This window comes from Monodelphis domestica, chromosome 8 (genome assembly GCF_027887165.1).
Source record: "Monodelphis domestica isolate mMonDom1 chromosome 8, mMonDom1.pri, whole genome shotgun sequence".
In the NCBI taxonomy this organism is placed as follows: domain Eukaryota; kingdom Metazoa; phylum Chordata; class Mammalia; order Didelphimorphia; family Didelphidae; genus Monodelphis; species Monodelphis domestica.
The window spans coordinates 95058486-95064788 of NC_077234.1; positions in this window are offsets into that span (position 1 = coordinate 95058486).

Below are 6303 nucleotides of genomic sequence, written 5' to 3' on the forward strand. Positions count from 1 at the left end.
GTAGGGAATAGGTCTAGACAGTGATTTCTTTTTTCTTCTTTTTTATTGTCATGTAAAACACTTCCATATTGGTCATTGTTGCAAGAACACACTCATACATAACCACAAGCCCCAAATAAAACCATAAATACACTGATGAAACAGTGATTTCAGTGCTGTGAAGAAGCTAAATTGACGGATTTAAACAGTGAAGATTAGAAATCAGTGAAGAGAACTCCCTTAAAATTCATCTTATCTTGTACTGCTTTGTATTGTTTGGGGAGTGGGGATAGTAAACGTAAATCGTGTCAGTGGGGGAATTCACCAGTGTAGACAACTACCTCTACCAATTTTAGAGTTAAGGAAAGAAAAGGTTAAGGGATTTTGTCCATGGTCACTCGCACAGATAGGGTGTGTATCAGAGGTAGGACTGGAATTCAGGTCTTTGGGACTATGAGGTTAGCACCTGCTCCACTAATGGTGCCCCTCGATAGAGAAAACTAGACCAAACTAACTACAAAAGGTCATTTGTGCCCAGCTTACCTCTGCAACAGGATTATAGCTTACTTGAGTGAAAGGGCTCATTTTATAAACCCTCATTAGTGTTTATGGAAATCAGTGGATGCTTGTCTCTTATAGAATAGTTTAGATCTATTCTTGGAATAGATCTTTCCGGAGGTGGCCAGTCCTTCCACACTCTACTAGAGTCAGGGAAAATAAAGTCAAATAGACGTCACACAGCCTGACCTGACTGCACTGATGCTTGCAGGATCAGAGATTTAGAGCTGGAATCCCTCACTTTGCACACAGGGAAATGGAGGCGTGGAAAAGAAAAGGGCTAAATTGATGGATTTAAACACTTGCCCCCTCGCTTGTAGATTTCATTCTAGAAAAACGAGAACAATAATTCTGAGAGCTAAAATACAAGTAAAAGATGTCTGTGAAGGTCAAGTACTCGGCATCATCCACGTGAGGAACAGACCTACTGGGCGCACAGATCTGTCATCAGATCAATGGGAAGAAACTCAAGAAATAGAAGGCTCAGCCTCTAGCCTTAAAAATCATATCTCCTATCTAGGAGAGACTGAACACATGAAAGAATCAAAGACACGACAGCGTCATCGTGGACTTGAACGAGATGAATGTCTCGGTGCCAAGGTACTGTGAAATAGTCAGGTGGGTATAGATACATACCTATGTGGATATATAATGTATAAAATTATATTAAAGCATATGAAGTATAAAATGTACATAAAATAAATAGGTATATAGCAAACATTTCTCGAACACCTGTTGTGTGCTAGGTACCATGCTAAACGCTGTACACATATCTCATTAGATCCAACAACCCCGGAAGGCAAATGCTATGATTATCCCCATTTTAAACATGGGGAAACTGAGATAGAGGTTCTGTGATTTGCCCAAAGTCACACAACTTGTGTCTTAAGGCCAGATTTGAATCCTGGCACTGTCCATTGAACCATCTAATAGCTACCTGGGGTAGAGTTGGGTTTTGATCCAAGTTTGGAAGGAAGTAAAGAAAAGACACCTGTATCCGTTTGTTAGGTTTATTACCTGCTCATATTGCTAGAATGATGACCAAAGGTCAAAGATAAGAGGAAAGGATCTACCTGTATAAAATATATATATATATATATATATATATATATATATATATATATATATATACACCTTTATGTTAAATAAAACTCCCATTTAGATATCTGAGCAGATTTCCCCACTGGACCACCCAAACATTTGATTTCAACTCCCCACTTGGTGGTCACAACATATTAAAGTCAAGTTTTGTTAAGAAAAGAAAAACAAGGGGGCAGCTGGGTAGTTCAGTGGCCTGGACAAGTCACTTGACCCCCATTGCCTAGCCCTCACCACTCTTCTGCCTTGGAACCAATACACAGTATTGACTCCAAGATGGAAGGTAAGAATTTAAAAAAAGAAAAGAAAAGAAAAACAAGGGGCAGCTGGGTGGCTCGGTGGATTGAGAGCCAGGCAGAGAGCTGGGAGATCCTGGTTTCAAACCTGACCTCAGACACTTCCCAGCGGTGCGATCCTGGGCAAGACACTAAGCCATTGCCTGGCCCTTACCTCTCTTTTACCTTGGAGCTAATATCACGGTATTGATTCTAAGACAGAATGCAAGAGTTAAAAAAAATAATCATATAGTAAACCAAAGTCCAAATGATTCTTGAATGTGTTTTCCAGTCCAAACATTACAGAAAGCTTTAAGATGTTTCCTGCCTAGCTTTGGCTTTGAGTTCCCTGGAATCGGTAGCTTCCAAAGTGGTCCATTTTCCATTGGTACCCCCCAATGGCCGGACTCCTAGATGCTCCTTTGTCATGGATGCTATTGCCACTTAAATTCTGAAAAGAGCCCTTTTCCGGGGGGCACAGGGTGGCGTTTACTGAGCTGCCTTCATAGAGGACTCGTCCAGGGCAGAAGTCTTGTGGACTTGTGGCCCTCCTTTGCTTCTTCCCCCCTAAATGTTTCTCCTTTCTAGCTTGCCTGTGTCTTGAGTCTTTAGAGACTAGAGGGGAGAGCAGGGGAGTCAGAGATTCCCATCCTATAGACAGGGCGACCCTCCACCTCAGCCCCAGCGCAATAACCCTTCCCACATGACTAGGTTCTAGAAGGATGATCCACTCTCTCTACCTCATCATCACCACTTCACTCCCTTGAGACCCCCAGACACAGTGTATAAACAAAATGGAAGCATTCTGCAATCACCGTCCTGGGTCAAAGCTTCTTTAATTTGATTATCCTTCAGATATTGAGTCCTTCAGTCCAACTCAGTAGGTTATAAACCACCAGAACCTAAACCTTCCCTTTCCTAATCTTTCCCTACTGCCTAGGATAAATAATTAATATTTATTATATACATAGAATATATAATAATATGTATATAATTAAATTAAATAATTAAAATAGCAGACATTTATGTAGCACTTCTTGGTTTATGAAGCGTCTTCCCTTCTCATGACAACCGTGTGAGTTGGAAGCCCTTCGGGGTTCCCAATTTTACTGAAGGAATTCAGGATTACAAGTATGGAATCTATCTAGTAAGTGCCAGAGATGAAAAGAACGCAGGTCGCTCAACCGTAAAACCCATTGATGCACTTTCATGCTATCTCGACTAATTTACGTGTTTTTCAGTCATTTCAGTCCTGTCTGACTCTTCAGGACCTGTTTTGGGGAGCAGATATCAGAGTGGTTCTGCCATTTCCTTGTCCAGCTCATTTTACAGATGAGGAAACTGAGGCAGATGGGCAGGTCACATAGCCAGTTAATGGTCTGAGGCCATTTTTGAATTCAGAAAGAGGAGTCCTCCTGACTCCCAGGCTTGGGCACTCGCTGTTATTCAGATGTGCCCGCCCCAGTCCTTAGCACGGGGGCGGACACACAGCGCTCCTTATCCGTTGGGTTGTGACTTGAAAGGTCAAGAGTTTGACTATCCAAAGAAACCAGCTCCCTTTGGGCACCTTAGCCCAGTTCGCCCAGGCCTGGTGGAGATGGGATTCCCAGGCTGGCAGAAGGAGCAGGACGGTGGGGATCCTCAAAAGGCTTCCTTCAGACATCCGCCACCCTGGGACAAAAGGATGTCCCTCCCTGCCAGAGCTTTTCTTAAAGGAAGTAGGTTGGAATTTCCTACTTCTTGGGGATGTTTATCTCAGACAAAAAGACCCTGCTTTGTTCTCAATCAACTCCCAATTAGGCAGGGTGCTAAGCTAAAAAGGGGATGGATGCAAAGACTGGCCTCGAGGAGCTTGAATTCCACTAGAAGAAAATATGTAATATTTTTAAATTTTAATTTAACCAATTTATTTATTAATGAAATAGCTGACCTATAACATTCTGCCTCCCTAATAGACAAATAAACGCAAGGTGATTTGTTAAGGGGGAGAAGATGCACCTAGAGAAGGGGAAGGGATCTTCTGAGCTTTAGCAGAAAATTCTAAATGGCTGTGGTGAAGAGGGAGCATTCCAGGCATAGCTTGGAGGGACAACATGGACACTGAGGGGGAAGGGAGATGGGATGTCATGTGTGAAGGAACATCAGGAAAGCCACTTTCTCTGTTCTAGTGAATGCCTGAAGGGGAAATAGTGCATAATCCTGGAAAATTAGATTAAAACCAAGTTGAGAAGGGCTTTAAATACCAAATCCAGTAAGTCCTATGTGTTCTGTCCCAAATTTGGGGAACAGGGAGCTGCTTGATTAGGGGAGCCTCTTCTAGAGGAGTTTCTCTTTGCTGGTGGTGTGGAAATTTAATTGGAGAAGGGAATGACTTCAAGAAGTGCAAGTAGAAAACAGTGCAATAATCCAGATAAGATGTGTTGTTCAATACTTGAACTGGTGGAATTATCGGTGGTTAACCCTGTAAATGGAGAAAAGGGATGGCAAAACTTGGCAAATGGTTAACTTCAGAGCGAGAGAGAGTAAGGATGTCTCTGGGGTTGCTGACACAACCGAAAATGACGGAGCAACATCAAAATGTAGCCTGTATGTAGCTAGTTACTTACACAGAGCTTCTCCCCTGTAAGAGTGGACTTCTTGAGGGCAGGGACTGTTGCCGTCCCTTTTTTGTATCCCGAGACCTTAGCAAAGGTTGGCCCATGTAAAGGCTAAATAAATATTTATTGACTATACTGGGGAAAAAAAGATGTTTCTGGGGTTGCAGCCCTTGTCGGGCCCTTGATAGAAATAGAAGAGTTCAAAAGAGGTTTGGATTTTGGAAAGAGAAATGAGTTCTGTATTGCACAAGTTGAATTTGATGCACCTAAGGGACATCCAGTTGGAAACATCTAAAAAAACAGTTGATGATAAGGAAGAACTCAAGAAAATGACTAGGACTGCCTATATGGAACTGAGAATAATTTCTATAGATGTAATAATTAAGCCCACTGCAATAGAGAATATCACTGAGAGAGAACTGTAAGACGAGAAGAGGGCTCAGAAAAGTCTGGTATACACCCATAGTTAGGGGTGGGGTATGGATGATGATGATCCAGAAAAGAGATCAGGTGGGTCAGACAGAAGGAATGAGAAGAGCTCTCTCTCTCTCTCTCTCTCTCTCTCTCTCTATATATATATATATATATATATATATATATATATATATATTTTTTTTTTTTTAATGGAGAAAATATCTAGGAGGACAGGACAGGGTAATCAGCACTATCAGAGGCTGGAGAGAAGCCAAGAAGCATGAAGATGGAGAAAATGGCTATTAGATGGCAATTAAGACATCCTTAAAAACTTTACAGAGAGCATGGTTCCAAATTGTCCTTCAGAGTGGAGAAAGGAGAAGTCATACTACAAAGGGTTCAGAAATGATTGAGAAAATGTGAAAGATTTTTCCAGAAATTTGGCTGTAAAAGGAAAAGAAATGTTGAATAGCTTGAAGACGATGATAGGATCTAGGGAGAATTGGGGGTTTTTTCTTTCAAATTTCCCCATTTTTATTATAATATTTTATTTTCTCCAATTACATTCAAAAACAATTTTACATTGATTTTCCAAAATTTTGAGTTCCAGAATTCCTCTTTTCTTCTCTCCCCTCTCCTCTAAGACAGAAAGCAATTAGATCTAGGTTATACTTTTGTGGTCACGCAAAACATTCCACATTTATCATAGTGAGGAAGAAGACATATATGCATTAAAACAATGAAAAGACAAAGGGAAAAAATAGTCTAATCCAATCTGCATTCAGTCTCCACCAGTTGTTTCTCTAGAGGTGGCTATATAGCATTTTTCATCATGAGTTTCTGGGATTGTCTTATCTTACTATATTTCTGATAATAACTAGATCACTCATAGTGTTCATAAAAATATTGCTGTTACTGTATACAATGGTCTTCTGGTTCTGCTCACTTCACTTTGCACCGATTCATGTCTTTGTAGGTTTTTCTGAAATCATCTTGCTTGCTATTTCTTATAGCACAATAATATTCCATCATAATCATATACCATAACTTGTTCAGCATTCATAAATTGATGGACATCCCCTCAATTTCCAATTCTTTGCCACCACAAAAAGAGCGGCTATAAATATTTTTATGTTTTTTTCCAGATTTCATGTAGATACAATTTTAATAATCATTTTCTGAGATTTCATGATCTATGTTTTCTTCCTCCTGTGCAATATGTGTTTCCATGTTTTTCATGTTGTGAAAGAAGACATGTATCACTTACATTAGAAAAAAATTATGAAGGAAATAAAGTTAAAAATGGCATACTTCAATCTGTATTCAGACTCCATCAGTTCCTTCTATGGAGGTAGATAGCCCTTTTTATCATGAGTTCTTTG